Source organism: Lactuca sativa, chromosome 6, assembly GCF_002870075.4.
Source record: "Lactuca sativa cultivar Salinas chromosome 6, Lsat_Salinas_v11, whole genome shotgun sequence".
In the NCBI taxonomy this organism is placed as follows: domain Eukaryota; kingdom Viridiplantae; phylum Streptophyta; class Magnoliopsida; order Asterales; family Asteraceae; genus Lactuca; species Lactuca sativa.
Genome location: NC_056628.2, coordinates 166,343,463 through 166,362,147, shown reverse-complemented (window position 1 = coordinate 166,362,147; position 18,685 = coordinate 166,343,463).

Here is an 18,685-nt window from a genome sequence, read left to right as displayed (position 1 = left end):
CTAGTTTAGGTACTTTACCAGTCCACATCTCGTGAGGAGTTTTGGCAACTTTCTTTGTAGGGACTAGATTAAGGATATGGGCGGCAGTCTCTAAGGCATACCCCCAGAATGAGATTAGTAGCGTAGCTCGACTCATCATGGAACGAACCATATCTAACAAAGTTCGATTACGCCTCTCAGCCACACCATTCAACTGTGGTGTCCTGGGAGGTGTCAATTGTGAGACTATCCCACATTCCCTTAGATAGTCAAGGAACTCTGAACTAAGATACTCACCACCACGATCGGATCGAAGCATCTTAATGTTCCTGCCCAATTGATTCTCGACTTCCTGTTTAAATTCCTTAAACCTCTCGAAAGTCTCTGACTTATGCTTGATCAAGTAGACATATCCATATCTACTATAATCATCAGTAAAAGTCAAATAATAATGATTAGCATCCCTTGTGGCATGTTTGAATGGTCCACACACATCCGTGTGTATAAGGTCCAACAAACCTTCACCCCTCTCACACGAACCTGTGAAGGGTGACTTTGTCATTTTTCCAAGTAAGCATGATTCACAACTATCATCTGACTTTAGGTCAAACGACTCCAAGACTCCATCCTTTTGGAGTTGGCCTATGCGTTTCTTGCTTATATGTCCAAGACGACAATGCCATAATGATGCTTTATCCAAGTTATTATTATTAGTAGAATCAATACACAAAACATTATTTCCTAAATTATCTACAACAGACACAGCTTTATACACACCATCACAAGGTAATGCTTTAAAATAAAGAACATTATTAAAGAAAGCATCAATAGAACCAACTTCATTATTAAATGAAAAGCTAAACCCTTGTTTGTACAAAGCATGAAAGGAAATAATATTTCTTGCCATTCCTGGCGAGTAACAACATTTATTCAAATCTAAACTAAACCCACTACTTAGCGATAAAGTATAAACTCCAATCTTGGTAACAGGTATAGCTTTCCTATTCCCCATGATCAAGTTTATCCTTCCTTGCTCCACATCCTCACTTCTTCTTAGTCCCTACAAGTCACAACAAATGTGAATAGCACAACCGGTATCAAGGACCCAAGAATTAGAATGGGGTGAGTTATTAGAAATGATAGTGTAAATACCTGCATGGTTGGGTTTGACTTTCCCATCCTTCACATCTTGTTGGTATTTTGGGCAGTTCCGCTTCCAATGAGATTTTTCATGGCAATAGAAGCATTCAGCCTCTTTTGGGTCAGAAGAAGGAGTAATGAAACCTTTCTTGGTTCCACTTGAAGAAGAGCCATCAACGGTCCGAGCCTTGGTACCCTTCGAAGATCTCCTCCTCTTTCTCCCTCGGCTTTTCCCGATTGCCAAAACCGGAGTTGAGTTTGGAGTAGGAGTGATAGCAACCGACTTCCCCTTAAGACCTGATTCTGCGGTCTTGAGAAGTCCCTGAAGTTTGCTGAGGGTGACTTCTTCCTTGTTCATGTGATATGTCATGCGGAATTGATCATAGCACGATGGTAAGGAATGCAAAATAATATCTATTGCAAGATCCTCCGGGAAGTTCACATTAAGCTTCAGCAAACGATCCACATACCTTTGCATTTTCAGCATGTGGCTCGTGACGGATTCCCCGTCCTTCATCATGGTTGTTATCATGGAGCAGATGATTTCATACCTCTCTTGTCTTGCACTTTGATGGTATATTTCCATCAAATCTTGGTGCATTTCATAAGGGTAGAAATCCTCATAAGACTTTTGGAGTTCTGCTGTCATCGTGGCCATCATGATGCAAGCCACTTTCGTAGCATCCCTTTCATGTGCCCGAAAGTCAGCGACCTCCTGAGGAGTTGCAGTGGTCTCATCAATCTCCTTAAGCTCCTTGTCAAGGACATATTCTTTATCCTCGTAGCGGGTAATCATCCTGATGTTTCTGATCCACTCATTGAAGTTGGATCCATCAAAGGTGACTTTCCCACACAAGTTCATAAGGGTAAAGGAGCCATTAGGATTAGAGCTAGAAGCATTGTTGAAAGACATCTGAAGAAAAGAGGACAAGATTAGTTTAGATATAAGAGAGTCCTTAATAAAACACCCAAATGTAATATTAAGGCTAGGATCCAATCACAATATAATATAACTTAGAAGAGGTATGTCGTAATCTAAGCTATATCATATTTGAAAGGTAGGTGAATGACGATTCACCAATTTCCACCACAAAAACCGCAATATTTAAGTATTAGGTTTTTTCCAATGGTTCTTAGAAATTCCTAGATTCTTTGAGATTCAATGAACTTTTCAAAGGCATGTTTCAATCTCGAGTGTGCCCTCCAAGTTTTGTGACTGGGATACCGAGGATCACAAAACGAGGTGTGAAGTAACCATGCAAATCACTTGGTACCCTTAAAGTTTATCACTCAATCGATGTGCCGGTAAACCACACACGCTCCATCGATACTATAATAAACCCTAAGTCACCCTTTACCTACCTTGTTAAGTCCAAGTTAGTGTGCCGGTTAACCACACACGCTCCACCAACGACTTAATCAAAGTGTAAAGTGTAATTTCATGGAATAGCACCTTATTCAAATTTTTCCTAAAGTAACTAAGATTGGGAATTTAACAAAACATTTAGTTACTTTATAATATTCATCATACTTTGAATGAGAATTAATAAGTCCTTGTCTTACCCGTTCGGCTAACGACCCTCCACCGATCAAGCAAGCGGTGGGTGAGAGTGGACACCCATTAAGTCACCATTTTATAGGCAACAACCTTATACCCACCTTATAGACCGGCTTCGTGAATGAGGCGTACTAGCGGTAAGACGACTTTGTTCTTATACATATATATATATATATATATATATATATATATATATATATATATATATATATATATATATATATATATATATATAATTATTAAATCATAATAATATAAGTATAAGGGTTGAATTTTAACTTTTAAAATTCTAGGGGTTGAAACTAAAGTTTTAGCTTAACTTTACTTGTTCCAAAACTTGAGGGCAAGTTTTGTGAACTTTCAAAACTTTTCATTTCTTGTAACTTATGAGTTTAATAGAGTAATAAAATGAGAACTTTTCATTTTTCTAACTCTTGTGTTCTTTTAATGGTTTTTAATCCAAGAGACTTTTGGTTTTCCATAACTTGAGGACAAGTTAAGGACTCCATTAAAACACATTATGATCATGAATTAATCTACCACATAGGTTACAAATAATTCCTATGATCATCTAAACATCATAAGAACAAGAATATGAATATGAACACATTCAAGAATCAAAATCACATTTAATCTTTGTAATTTTGATAACTAGTTGTTGTAAATGAGTTAGAAAAGACATTACACCTTCTAAAACAAATTTTCAAGTACCAAAACAATTTAGGGTAATGTTTCTAATCCATTTCCAGCAACTGAAGTCGAAATTCTGCACTCTGTCGACCCTACTCGCCGAGTGCATAAACCTACTCGCCGAGTAGGTTGAAGATACACATGAACTCGACGAGTCCTCCCCATGGACTCGTCGAGTCCATCAGTCAGACAGCAAGATTTTCGACTTTCTTCAACTTTTAAGCACAAATAACAAACAAACAAGCCTAGGCTCTGATACCACTGATGGGTTTTGAGCATTCTAACACTTCCTAAGTGTACATGCAACCCTAATAACCTTGGATCTATGTTTGTCTAATTATCATGCAAAGTTGAATTCCAAGGTTATATTCCTATCTAGCATACATGGGGAACAATTTTAACTTGAATAATAGATAGAATAACTTACCTTGTTGTTGCTTGTGTTCCTTGAAACCTTGTGAGCCTAGCACCCCAAGTGTGATGCCTCAAATGCTTCACACAACACCAAATGCTCTTGGAAAGACTCTTGAGATAATACACACTTCTCAAAATTGGCCAAGCCCTCTAGTTTCCTTAGTGTATCTTGTGTAGCCGATTTTGTGAAGAATGGGACTCTTATATAGTGTTGACACATCTAGAGTTACACCATGTAAACCCTAATGTGTCATGACTCTTCATTTCCATGACCCATGGGTTTGTAACTCCCATGGAGCATCCATGGAGCATCCTATGGGTAGAACCCAACTTGAGAATCCATGGAGCCTCTTAGCCCACTATACAAGATATGGATGATTTACATAATCAACCCATATATTTAATTAGTTATCCTTTGATCACTTAATTAATTCCAAATTAATTCTTGATCAAACTAATCAAATAATATTATTAATATATTAGAACTTATAATATATTAATAATCTCCAAGTGTTATTTCTCTCATTTAGTCTAACCAATTGCATGGTGCCATGCAACCCAAATGGACCATGCCGGGTCGGGTCAAGTACAAGCCCGAAATAGTTATGGACTTAGACACCTTATCCAACAGATAACCGGTGTTGAAATGTAGTCTTGGATCTAAATTCTCATGAAATCTTTGCCAAAACTGAGAAGTAAACGACACATCGTGACAAGATACAATAGATACTAGTTCACGATGGTGAGTGACAATCTCCTGCACATACACATCGACCAATTTATTAGCCGAAGAACTCTACCAGATGGTAAGAAAATGGGCACTCTTGGTTAGACAATCGACAATGAACCAAATAACATCGAATCCTTTGGATGTCCTTCTCAACTTAGTGATGAAATCCATGGTGTTATGTTCTCATTTACACATGGTAACCTTTAAGGGTTGCAACTTGCCATGCCACCTCTGGTGCTCAGCCTTGACCATCCGATAGGTCAAGCATCTCTCGACATACCTGGCTATCTCCCTTTTCATGCATGACATCAAATAGCTATGTCTCAAGTCTCGAGACATCTTCTTGGTTCCAGGGTGGATCAAGAAGATGGACTTGTATGCCTCCTCCATTACCATCTGGCGGACCCCTCCAGAAACTAGGACACAAACCCGACCACACTAGGTCAAAAGCCAGCGACTATCGGTGGTAAACCTATCAATATGACCCTTGATTTTTTCCTTCTTCTAATTTTCCTTTCTAATACCCTCGACCCGAGCCTCCCTGATCGAATCCAGTAGTGGTGAGTCGATGGTTAACTTCAAACAAAGTCCTCAGACATAAGTACTAGCCGCCTTGTAGCTCAAGGCGTCAGTGACCACATTCACCTTCCATGGATGGTAGAGAATCTTATAATCATAATACTTGACCACGTCAAGCCACCTGCACTACCTCATATTCAGATTTGGCTAATCCATAAGATATCTCAGTCTCTTATGATCCATGTAGCTGGTACAATGGACCTCATAGAGATAATGTCGCCAAATATTGAGGGAAAACACTACTTCCCCCAATGCAAATCATGTGTCGGGTAGCTAACCTCATGAGGATTCAGCTATCTGGAATACATAAGCTATGACCCTGTCTCGTTGCATAAGCACCACCCCTAAACATGTAATCTACACATCACCAAATACCATAAGATCCTCAATACCCTCTGGGAGCGTCAATGTTAGGGCCTCACATAACTTCCTCCTTAGGGTATCAAAGGCAACCTGTTGCTCAGGCCCCCAATGGAAATCCACACTCTTCTTCATCAGGTGAGTCAGAAGAACAACAATCTTGGAGAAATCCTAAATAAATCTCCAATAGTAACCAGACAGTCCTAGAAAACTCCTAATCTTCGACGGAGATCTCAGAACCTCCAACTGCATAATTGCCTCGATCTTGGTCGGAAAGACTAGAATCCCATTCTGATTGATGAGGTGTCCTAGAAACTGGACTTCTCATGACCAAAACTCATACTTAGAGAGCTTATCATAAAGCCTCTCCTGTCTCAGCACTCCAGGTAACTCCTGAAGATGCTCCTCATGTTGCTCCATGGTCTTGGAGTAGAATAGAATATCATCAATGAAAACAATAACTAATTGGTTGAGCATCGGCCTGCATACCCATTTTATCAAATCTGTAAACATTTCTAGTGTGTTGGTGAGCCCAAACGGATTCACCACGAACTCGTAATGACCATAATGATTTTGGAACACTTTCTTCTCCACACCTCCTCTCTAACTCGTATTTGGTTGCAGCCTGAACTCAGATCAATCTTGGAGAACCAAGATGCACCTGATGGGTTTTAGCCATATGAACATTCCTATGTGCACATGCAAACCCTAATGCTTGGATCTAGGTTTCTCTAATTAAACATGCATTGAATCCAAGACTTCTAATGGCTAATAGAGTATAATAACATTATGAAATCAGAATTAGAAGCTACCTTGAATAACTTGCTTGATCTTCTTGTCCTTGGAGCTTTAGAGTCACAATTGTCACTCCTCTAATGGCTTACAAACACCAACCAGCAAGAGGATGATTTGAGAGAGAGGAGAGGGAAGAGAAATCGGCCAGGGTTTCTTTCTAAAGCACAAGTGCCGATTTCCCTTGACAAGTATAATCCGATTAGCAATCGTAGCTCTTAAAGACGCTGTCAAACTCTGATCTAATCAATCTTGTCCTTTAGATAAGGGATCGTACAGTCCTCTGTTTAGATATCATGCTGCCAATTCTATGGAACCAATTTGTCTCGCATTTGGTTTCTCGATCTATGATTTATTTGACATAGAACTTAATCGAACACATCAATTCAGTTCTGACCGGGCCCGACACATAAGTCAAATCAAATCATCGAGCGGCCGAGATATCGCATTTACCCTCTTAGGATAAAAGTAACAGATAAACTTTGACTTATATGCATTTACTTATTCATTAATCAACTATACACAACAATGCGTTTTATAACATCAAGTTACTGATGCGGTTTCGCATTATCAATGTACAACCAATTAACAAATACCAAACCATAAATCTTGGTTTTAAGACTATATGATATTATCGTCTTGCGATCACCCTTTTTATCACATTCCATAAGGTGATTCTAGGAAGCGCGGGTTTGTTCCAATGCTCAAAACTAGTTCATCAGCACTCATGAACGTTGCAGCAAACTTTTGCTATGTCTAATACCATTTAGACAATCTACACACCAATTCATGACAATCTTCATTCATACCTACTTCCAACATATGAACGATTATGGACAATTTGAACAATTCGATTATTCTTAATAAACTCAATTATTCTGGAAGTCAAAACATGCAAAATGAAACAATAGTTAAACAATTAACATAAGACAGTAACATTACTCATAAATAATACTCTTTTATTTAATCATCAAATGTTAATTACATTTATCTATTACATGTTTCTACTACTATCTAATCTATACTAATATCATCCTTCAGCCCAATACTCCTAGCATGCTGCAAGTGCTTAACCCTACTCAGTCCCTTCGTAAGCGGATCTGCTGGGTTATTTTCTGATGATATCCTCTTTACTACAAGTTGTCCTTCTTCTACACGATGTCTAATAAAGTGATATTTTCTGTCGAAATGTCGAGATCTACCATGATCCCTCGGTTCCTTGGTCAAGGAAACCGCTCCTTCATTATAACAGAAAATCTCCATGGGCTCCTTTATGGCATGTACAACTCCAAGATCACCGATGAAGTTCTTTAACCATATTGCCTCCTTCGACGCTTCGCTCGCTGCAATGTACTCTGATTCACACGTTGAATCAGCTACGGTTTCCTGCTTGGAACTTTTCCAAGTTACTGCTCCTCCATTCAGGGTAAAGACCCATCCCGACTGCGAACGGTAGTTGTCCCTGTCGGTCTGAAAGCTGGCGTCACTATACCCTCGCACCTTCAAGTCATCACTCCCTCCGACGACTAAGAACCATTCCTTCGTCCTCCAAAGGTACTTAAGGATATTCTTAACCGCAATCCAATGGGCTCTGTCAGGGTTCCCTTGATATCTACTAACCATGCTCAAAGCAAAGGCTACATCAGGGGGAGTACAAGTCATAGCATACATTATTGAGCCAACTGCGGAAGCGTATGGTACTCGGCTCATTTCTGCCATTTCAGTTTCGGTACTCGGACTTTGAGTCTTACTCAATTTGGCATTACTTTGTATCGGTAATTCTCCCTTCTTCGAGTTTTCCATACTAAAACGTTTCAATACTTTATCCAAGTAAGTGTTCTAACTAAGTCCTATAAGTCTCTTACTTCGTTCTCTCACTATCCTTATTCCCAAAATATAGGAAGCCTCTCCGAGGTCCTTCATTGCGAAGCACTTCCCGAGCCAGGACTTAACCTCCTGCAGAGTCGGGACGTCGTTTCCTATGAGTAGTATGTCATCGACATACAGAACAAGGAAGCTTACTATACTCCCACTGGATTTGACATATACACATGATTTATCTTCGCTTCGTACAAATCCAAACTCTTTGACTTTCTCATCGAAGCAAAGATTCCATCTGCGAGACGCTTGCTTAAGTCCATAAATGGACTTTTCAAGCTTACACACTCTATTTGGATGCTTCGGATCGACAAAACCCTCTGGCTGAGCCATGTAAACATCCTCAGCCAACTTCCCATTAAGGAAAGCGGTTTTGACATCCATTTGCCAAATCTCATAATCATGAAATGCGGTAATGGCTAGCATCACTCTAATAGACTTTATCTTCACACCTAGTAAGAAGGTCTCATCATAGTCAACTCCGGGAGTTTGAGTAAAGCCCTTCGCAACCAATCGCGCTTTATATGTGTGTACGTTTCCATCCACGTCGGTCTTCTTCTTCAAGATCCATTCGCACCCAACGGTCTTACGTCCGGGCACATTATTAACCAAATTTTAAACTTGGTTGTCATACATGGACTGGATCTCGCTGTCCATTGCCTCTTTCCATTTCGCAGACTCCGGGCCTGCCATGGCTTCCTTATAGCTATTAGGTTCATCTAGATTTATTAGTGTACCATCACTAATATACGTATCCCCTTCGGTAGTAATATGAAAACCATAAAACTGGGGTTGAACTCTAACTCTTTCGGAATGTCTAAGAGGTAAGGACTCGTCAATCGGTTCAACTGGAGTTTCCTCCTCGGGTTGAGTGCCAGCGGTAGAGGTTCCTTCATCTATCGACTCTTAAATCTCTTTAATCTTGATTTGCCTCCCACTGTCTCCTTGGCTTATGAGCTCTCGCTCTCGGAAAACTCCTCTCCTCGCAACAAAGACAACATTGTCCTTCGGTCTATAGAAGAGATATCCAAAGGATTTCTGCGGGTAGCCGATGAAAATACATCGCTCACTACGAGGTTCGAGCGTGTCGTGAGTATCTCGTCTTACGAAAGCCTCGCAACCCCAAACCTTGATATGTGCTAACGAGGGAGCTTTCCCTGTCCACATCTCGTGAGGTGTTTTGGCAACCTTCTTAGTAGGGACTCGGTTAAGGATGTGGGCGGCAGTCTCTAAGGCATACCCCCAAAAAGAGATAGGTAGTGAAGCACGACTCATCATAGAGTGAACCATGTCCAACAAGGTTCGATTACACCTTTCTGCCACACCATTCAACTGCGGTGTCCTAGGTGGCGTCAATTGTGAAACTATTCCACACTCCTTGAGATAGTCATGGAATTCAAGACTTAGGTACTCTCCTCCTCAATCGGATCGAAGCATCTTGATTCTCCTGTCTAATTGATTCTCCACTTCATTGTTGAACTCTTTGAACTTTTCAAATGTTTCTGACTTTTGCTTGATTAGGTAGATATACCCATATCTACTATAGTCATCGGTAAAAGTCACATAGAAGTGGTTCCCATCCTTCGTGGTTGATCTAAGCGGTCCACATACATCGGTATGTATTAGGTCCAATAGACCCTCACCCCTTTCACATGTACTAGTGAAGGGTGACTTAGTCATCTTTCCAAGCAAACAAGACTCGCATGTGTCATCTTCCCTAAGGTCGAATGACTCCAACACTCCATCCTTTTGGAGTTGGGCTATGCGCTTCTTGTTGACATGTCCAAGACGACAATGCCACAAGGATGCTCTATCCATACCATTGGAAGAATCCATGCATAAAACATCATTTCCTAAGTTATCAACAATCATAACAGATTCATAAATTCCATTACATGGTATTGCTTCAAAATATAAGACACCATTTAGATAAGCAAGAATAGAACCATTCTCATTATTAAAAGAAAATCTAAAACCTTGTCTAAACAAACCATGTAATGAAATGATGTTTCTTGCCATTTTTGGCGAATAGCAACAATTGTTCAAATCTAAACATAAACCATTCCTATGCACTAAAAATACACTCCAATCTTGGTCACAGGCGACGATCTTCTGTTCCCTATGATTAGATTTATTCTTCCATGCTCCACATCCCTATTTCTTCTTAGTCCATGCAATTCAGAACAAATGTGGTAACCACAACCGGTATCAAGGACCCAAGAAATAGCATGAGATGAATCGTTAGATCTAATAGTGTATATACCTGCTAAAGATGGCTTGATCTTTCCTTCGTTGATAGCTTGCAGGTATTCTGGGCAGCTTCTCTTCCAATGTCCTATTTTGTGGCAGTGGTGGCACTCTGCCTCCTTTGGGTTAAGACAGGGTTTAGCAGGATCAACTTTGGTCCCACTAAAAGAGGCACCATCTTGGGACTTAACCTTGCAATGGTTCTTAGTTGAATCCTTCCTCTTCTTTCCTCTTCCTTGCCCAATGGCAAAAACAGGAGCAACGGGTGGATTGGGAGTAGGTGCAACAGACTTGTCCTTGAGGTTGCTTTCAGCAACCCTAATGAGACCTTGGAGCTTACTTAGGGTGACCTCTTCTTTGTTCATGTGGTAGGTCATCCTAAATTGATTGTAACACAGAGGCAAAGAGTGAAGCACCATGTCGATCGCCAAGTCTTCCCCAAAGTCAACATTCAACTTGCGAAGACGGTCGACATACCTTTGCATCTTTTGCAGGTGCACGGCAAGAAATTCTCCATGACCCATTTTGGCGGAAATCATGTTAGTGAAAATCTCGTAATGCTATTGCCTCGCGTTTTGGTGGTATCTCTCCAACAAGTCTTGGTGCATTTCGTACGGATACATGTCCTCATAGGACTTTTGGAATTCGGAGTTCATAGTGGCTGTCATGATGCAATGAACCTTCGTCGCATCACGTTCATGAGTCTCAAAAGCAGTCATTTCAGCCGGAGTAGCGATTTCTGGGTTAATCTTCTCGAGCTTCTCATCGAGGACATACTCCTTTTCCTCGTAGCGAGCAATTGTGCGAATGTATCTTATCCATTCGCTAAAGTTCGACCCATCGAAAGTCACCTTTTGGCAAAGGCTCATCAATGTAAACGAACTAGCAACAACGTTGTTCGCGTTCGACATCTACAAATAGAAAGGACAAAGATAGATCAGAATTTGAATCCCTAATTATCACCCAATAAGAAAAATTAGGGCTAGGATCCAACGACAATATTTACATATTAGAAAAGGGATGTTGTAATCTAACATGCAAACAATTTGAAGGTAAGTGAATGACGATTCACTAATTCTCCACCATGAAAACATATCTTTAAGTTCTAAATGTATTGAGAATTCCTACGTTTGGATGAGATTCATTGAAACTTTTCAATGGCATGTTTAAATCTCGATATTCCCCTCTCGTTTGTGACTGGGATACCGAGGATCACAAAGTGGGTGTGAATTACCATGCAAATTCACATGGCGCCTTCATTGTAACAATCACCTATTCGATGTGCCGGTAAACCATACACGCTCCATCGAACTATGATAAACAATGAATCACCCTTTGCCACCTTTGCTTAGAACCAATTAGTGTGCCGGTAAACCACACACGCTCCACTAACTTCTTAGCAAGGGTGCAAAGTGTAATTTCATGGGATTGTATCAATTCACTTTTCCTAAAGTAACTAGGATTGGGAAATTTTGAAAACATGTAGTTACTTTGTATTTCATATTATACTTTTAATGAAGAGATGAGGTTGCCCTATCCTACCCGTTCTGCTAACGACCCTCCACCGATCAAGCGCCATTTTAATGAAGAGATGAGGTGTGAGTGTACACCTATTAAGCGCCATTTTATAGGCAGCAACCTTATATCCACCTTATAGACCGGCTTCGTGAATGAGGCCTACTAACGGTAAGACTAGCATTTTAATTATACATACATACATATATATATATATATATATATATATATATATATATATATATATATATATTAATCTTGTAATATTATATTAGTATAGGGTTGAATTTTAAACTTGTAAAATTTTAGGGTTTGAAATTTAAAATGTCTAAATTAAACTTTTAATCACAAAACATAAATTTCAAAACTTGAGGGAAAGTTTTAAACTTTTCAAAACATAGAGGATCAAATAACAAATATAATCCAAATAAACAATTAATCACATAATTATCCATATTTGAGTTATTTAATGATTTCTTGCAAAACAATTTACCAATTAAATTAAAATAATTAATCAATTATCACATCAGGAAATTAATATTTTATTAATTGATAAATATCTTCAATTAGATCAAAAATATACTCATATATATATATATATATATATATATATATATATATATATATATATATATATATATATATATCATAAAATCAAATTTATATTGATCTAATATGATTAAGGCAAGTATCTCAAAGATAAACAGCAAGAAATCACGAAGTTTCCTCTTTCGGACGCTTGGACTCGCCGAGTACCCCAATGGACTCGCCGATTCGAGCCTACTCGCCGAGTCCACTATGGGACTCGCCGAGTCCATCAGACAGAAACACAAAAATCGAATTTTGAAGGCATCAATCAAGCAACCAATGCATCAATTCAATAGAAACCAATCTAGGCTCTGATACCACTGATGGGTTTTAGCCATATGAACATTCCTATGTGCACATGCAAACCCTAATGCTTGGATCTAGGTTTCTCTAATTAAACATGCATTGAATCCAAGACTTCTAATGGCTAATAGAGTATAATAACATTCTGAAATCAGAATTAGAAGCTTACCTTGAATAACTTGCTTGATCTTCTTGTCCTTGGAGCTTTAGATTCACAATTGTCACTCCTCTAATGGCTTACAAACACCAACTAGCAAGAGGATGATTTGAGAGAGAGGAGAGGGAAGAGAAATCAGCCAGGTTTTCTTTCTAAAGCACAAGTGCCGATTTCCCTTGTCCCCTAGGGTCTGTTTATACTTGTAAGGCTCCTAGGGTTTCACCCTTAAACCCTAATTGGATAACTTAGGCCCTAAGAAATCCAATCCCCTTCATGATAAGCCTCTGTACGATTTTCAAGGCCTATCCAAAGTCATTAAAACCGTCCACCATTATCCATAAGGGATTTACAGCCCAAAGTACAACTATCATACAATTGACAGTTTATGCCCCTTTATTCAATTAATCTCTTTAAGTCACCAAATTAATTCTTAATTAATTTATGAATTATATTAATCAAATAATAATATTATTACTCTTTATATTATTCTCATAATATATTATTAATATTTCTTCTCTCATAATAAATCATTCTGTCAAGTTGCTATGGTGAAGGCAACCCAAAAGGACCATGCACAACCGGGTCAAATACTTGCCTAATATAGTTGTAGCCTTAGACACTATTCCAACAACACCTTGCAACTGATCGAAGAGATCATTAATCCTAGGGAATGGGTAAAAATTCTTCACTGTCAAGTTGTTCAACTCCTACTAATTTATGCACATACGGTGACACCCATCCTTCTTCTTCACAAATAGAATTGGTGCTCCCTAGGGTGAACTGCTCGATCTAATAAACTATTTTCCTAATAGCTCCTGAAGCTGAGAGGACAACTCCTACATCTCTGGTGGTGCGAGGCGATACGGACCCTTAGCAATCAGGGCCGCACCACGAATCAAATCAATCCTAAACTCTACCTGCCTCATGGGAGGCACACCAAGTAAATCCCCCGGAAAAAAAATTAGAAACTCTTTAACCACTGGCACATCTGAAACTGAAACTCACTCCTCAAATAGAGTGTCAACCACAAAAGCGAGAAACTGGCTTAGTGTTAGAACCCTGGTGTTCTCACCATAAATGGTTAGCTCTCCCCTACTTAGTGTTAGAACCACTACTAATTGTCTCTCACAATCGATCATAGCTCCAACCCTGCTCAACCAGCCCATCCACATAATCACACATACATCCTCCATAGGAATGGGAATAAATTCAATCTGGTAAGATACCCTGAATATCTCCAAGATACAATCACGAAACACACTCGAAGAAAAACCTTGTGTTCATTGGTGATGGAAACATGCAACATACACTCCAACTCCCCAAGAGTCATATTATATTCTCTACTGAAGGAATGAGACATAAAAGACCGACTCACACCAATATCAAAAAGTACAAGAGCTGGAAGCGAGTTCACTAAGATGGTACCTATTAGGAATACAAACATAAGCATACAAGAAATAACTCGAAAAAAATAATAAATGAATACATGTCAGTAATGAAATCAGGCGCCCCCTGGCCTCCTATGTTGTGACCTAAAAACCTTGACCACTGGCCTTCAGGGCCTTGGTCCTCCCCTGGTGCACATCTTTGATTCGGAGTGTGGTCAGTTTCGGTGCCTTCACTGGTTTGGCGGTGAGCAATTAAAATTTGGCCTTCACATGACCAACCTGATCACAATGATAACAAATCATGGTACTCAACGGTGGAGCCTGCTGATGACAATGCTTCACATAATTCCCCTCGCTGCCGAAATTACGGCATGATGTCGATGATCGACGCACCCCGTCATGCATCTTCCTACGCTTGACACAAGTGCAGCCCCTCAGTCCTCTAGAACTAGGGTATGCCTATTCTCTCTCGTCTAGGTCTTTATCCCAATCTCCCTCCTTTGAGCAAAAGACTACAACTCAGAGAACGAAATATACCTCTAGGTTGATACAAACCTGCGGATCTTTGTCTTGAGCATGTTCAAGAAACAAGACATCTAAACCTGCTCCGAAGCAGCATACTCGAGGCAGAAACTGGCTTTCTTAGTGAACATCTTGGTGATCTCAGTCACCAGCTCTGTCGTTTGCTTCAACGACAGATACTCCTGGGCTAACCTCTCACTCTCAACCAGTAGAACATACAAATTATGGAACATCTTCTGGTTGAGCTATGAATCGGGGAGTCAAGGGATGACTCAGTGAGTCGAGTGTGAAAGGACTCAAAGTTGTTGGACTCGGCGAGTCTCGGGGTGACTCGGTGAGTTGAGTCGCAAATTGGGGAAGCTTTGTGCATGGGGACTCGGCGAGTCATCAGGTTGACTCGACGAGTAGAGTCGGTTAGGGGTTGACTTTGACCTTGACCAAGGGTTGACCAGTTGATTTCCAGGGGCATTTTGGTAATTATTGGCTTTTGTTTTGAGTTCAATGTTTTGGTGTTGGCTAGTGTTGGAGATCGTATCAATGGTCGGAGCAGCTTGGGTTTATCTGTTCAGTCGGCAGTTGCGAGGTGAGTTATCCTCACTATATCGACAGGGTCTACGGCACCAAGGCCGACCCTTTATCGGATTGTGATCCGGGTATCGTTGTTATGTTATTGCTTTGCTATGATGCATCCTGGTAGTTAGGATGGTATATGTTAGAGACCTGGTTAAGGTCAGAATCCTGGTATATAGGATGATGCTATGTTAGACACCCGGTTAGGTCGGTATCCTGGTTAGGATGATGTTATGCTATGTGATCTACTAGATCGGTTGATTGGATGTGAATTGTTATATGTTTGAATGTTTATGTGCACATGGTTGTTGGACTGGGGTTGGGTTGAGGCGGATCCTGCTTTGTGATGTAGGCCAACATACCCAGGGCGGACAGGTTATCCCGAAGACCCAGCGAGCGGTCCGGATAGGCTGTAGGCCCCAAAAGGGCGGACGAGACGTGCCGAGGCTCGGAGAGTGGACCAGGCCGACTGAAGGCCCAGTACGGGCGGACCAGTCATACTGTAGACTCAGGGAGTGGATCAGGTGGATTGAAGGCCCGGTGCGGACGGACCAATCACATTGTAGACTCGATGTATCTGGTTAGACTCGGAGGGTGGACCAGGTGGACTGAAGGCCAGTGCGGCGGACCAGTCACCCAATAGACCCGAAGTGCATGGCTGTTCTGTGTTCTGTTATGATATGGCATGTTATGCGTGTATGATATATGTAGTTGGTATTTTGGGGATATCTCACTAAGCTTTCGGGCTTACAGTTGTGGTTTAATGTTTTCAGGTTCTTCAGGAGACCGTGGCAAGGCAAAGGCGTTATCGTACCGCTCCTCATGTTTTTGTTTTATGATGTGGTTCTAGGAAGACTCTGATAATAACTGTATTGAAAACCTTTTTGTAATAACTTCATGAAACTGGTTTGTTTTTGAAAAAGTTTAAATTGGTTGAAATTTTATGGTCGTTACAAGTTGGTATCAGAGCCTTGGTTTGAGTGAATTGGAGGAACATTCGTGTGAATCCAGTCTCAAATCAAGGAGAGTTTTCAAAAAGAGAATTTAAAATGGTTTTCAAAATGAGTAAAGGAGGACGCGGAGGTACGATCAGCCGAAGCCAGTAAATAACCCCAAAATACCATACATGATATTTGTTTTGAGCTTTGATAGAACATCATGCTAGTACTAGGCTAGGGATCTTCAGGATTTCATGATAATGTTGTCTGATTTATGATGTCTATTAGCCTAAGGTTTCCTTTGTCTGATTTAAAATGATTTATGATGTCTGTTAGCCTAAGGTTTCCTTTGTCTGATTTATGCTAGTACTAGGCTAGGGATCTTCAGGATTTCATGATAATGTTGTCTGATTTAAAATGATTTATGATGTCTGTTAGCCTAAGGTTTCCTTTGTCTGATTTATGCTAGTACTAGGCTAGGGATCTTCAGGATTTCATGATAATGTTGTCTGATAATGTGGGAGATTCCCAATGTTCTTCTAGGAGTGAGGGTTGAGTGCTTGTTATGTATGTTCTTCACTAGGGTGTTATGGTATAGTTGATACAAATATGGGTAGGTGTGGAAGGTAGTATGGGCCTGTACTACTGAAAGCACAGGACCCATACGTGTATCAAAGAAACCATGACCTCTAGGGATGGGTTAGGGGTTGGTTCCCGGGTTAGTGGGAAGTATCCAAGATCTTGCTGTGTTTTTCAGTATGGAGGTTTCGAGGCATGCTGGGAGTGGATCCGGATCGGGATCGGGAGCAGGAGAGGGAGGTCAGGGTGGGTCGGTACCGCCCGAGGTTCTTGGTCAGCTGAGCACATGCGAGTTGGATGCTAGGATTCGTGAGATCCTGCATGATGAGGTTGCTGCGGTGTTCCGGGCTGAGTTGCCAGAACTGTTTGGGTCGGTCAACACCGCCATGGTTGAGTATTTGACAAGCGCTATGCGACTCTCATAGAGACGGCTGCCGCGGCGGCTACAGCGGCTGTAGCAGCGGCAGGGGAGGAGCTGGTCGGGGTTTTCAGTATCGGGACTTCGATAATACGAAGCCTCCTACCTTCAATGGGGTTCAGGACTCGATTGTTACTATGAGATGGTTGTCGGACGTGGAAGGGTGTTTCTTCACGTATTCATGCCCTGCTGATCAGAGGGTGAGGTGTGCTCTGAACCTGTTAAGGCTCGGGGCGAAGGATTGGTGGAGATTGACCACGGGGTCGTTTTCGGACGCGCAGAGGACTGCGGTTTCAAGGGATCAGTTCCGGGAGATGTTAGCACTCGTTATGTGCCGCGGGTTAAGAGAGAGAGGTTGGCTCAGGAGTTCCTAGAGCTAAAGCAGGATTCAAAGTCGGTGACGGAGATCACCATGATGTTCACTAAGAGGGCGATGTTTTGCCTCGAGTTTGCTTCGGAGCAGGCTCAGATGTCCTGATATCTGAGTATGCTCAAGAGGGATATCAGGCAGTTTATGTCTACGCGGAGGTGCGAGACCTTTTTAGAATTGCAAGAGGCCGCCAGGCAGCGTGAGTTGGAGATTGAGTTGCAGTTGCGAGAGCAGAGGCAGGCTCCAGTGCAGTCGCAGCCGGCGCCGAAACGGTCCAAGACCGTTGATTCTAGATTGGGAGATCAGAGCAGCCACACTTGTGGAAAGTGTGGGAAGGGTCACACCGGAGTTTGTAGGTCCAGTGGTGCATGCCGCAAGTGCGGAAAGGAGGGGCACTATGCGAGGGATTGTCGGCAGGCAGCCCCGGGTCGGGATTTGAGGATTTGTTATCATTGTCATCAGGTTGGACACTTGAGGGTCAACTGTCCATAGCTTGCTGCAGGACCGGTGCAGGCTCCAGCACTGACCACTTTGAGGATTACGGGTGGAGGTCAGGATGGAGTGGAGCCCCCAAGGGTTCAGGGTCGTGCTTTTCAGCTTACAGTAGAGGAGGTCAGGGGAGTGTTGGATGCAGCTGAGGGTATGTTTCTTTCTTGATGTTTTGTTATTTTGTGATTATTTTGGAGTATGGTATATCTGCTAGTCTCGTTTTTTGGTTTCTGGTATTGTATTCGTTGTTCCTTGAGGGTTATTGTATGGTTAAGGGTTTGGTGTTGGAAATTTCGTTGGTTATCATTCATGAGGGTTATTAGTGGGAATCTGGCGTTTGGTCTGAATGTTGGGCAACATATACAGTCTGAGGAGTGGTTAGCTGAAGGTCGGGTTTCTTTCGAGCCGTGATGATCCGTGTTGATATGTGATTTTGTGAAGATTGTTCATTCTAGTGGGAACCAGTCCGCATGTAAGGGAT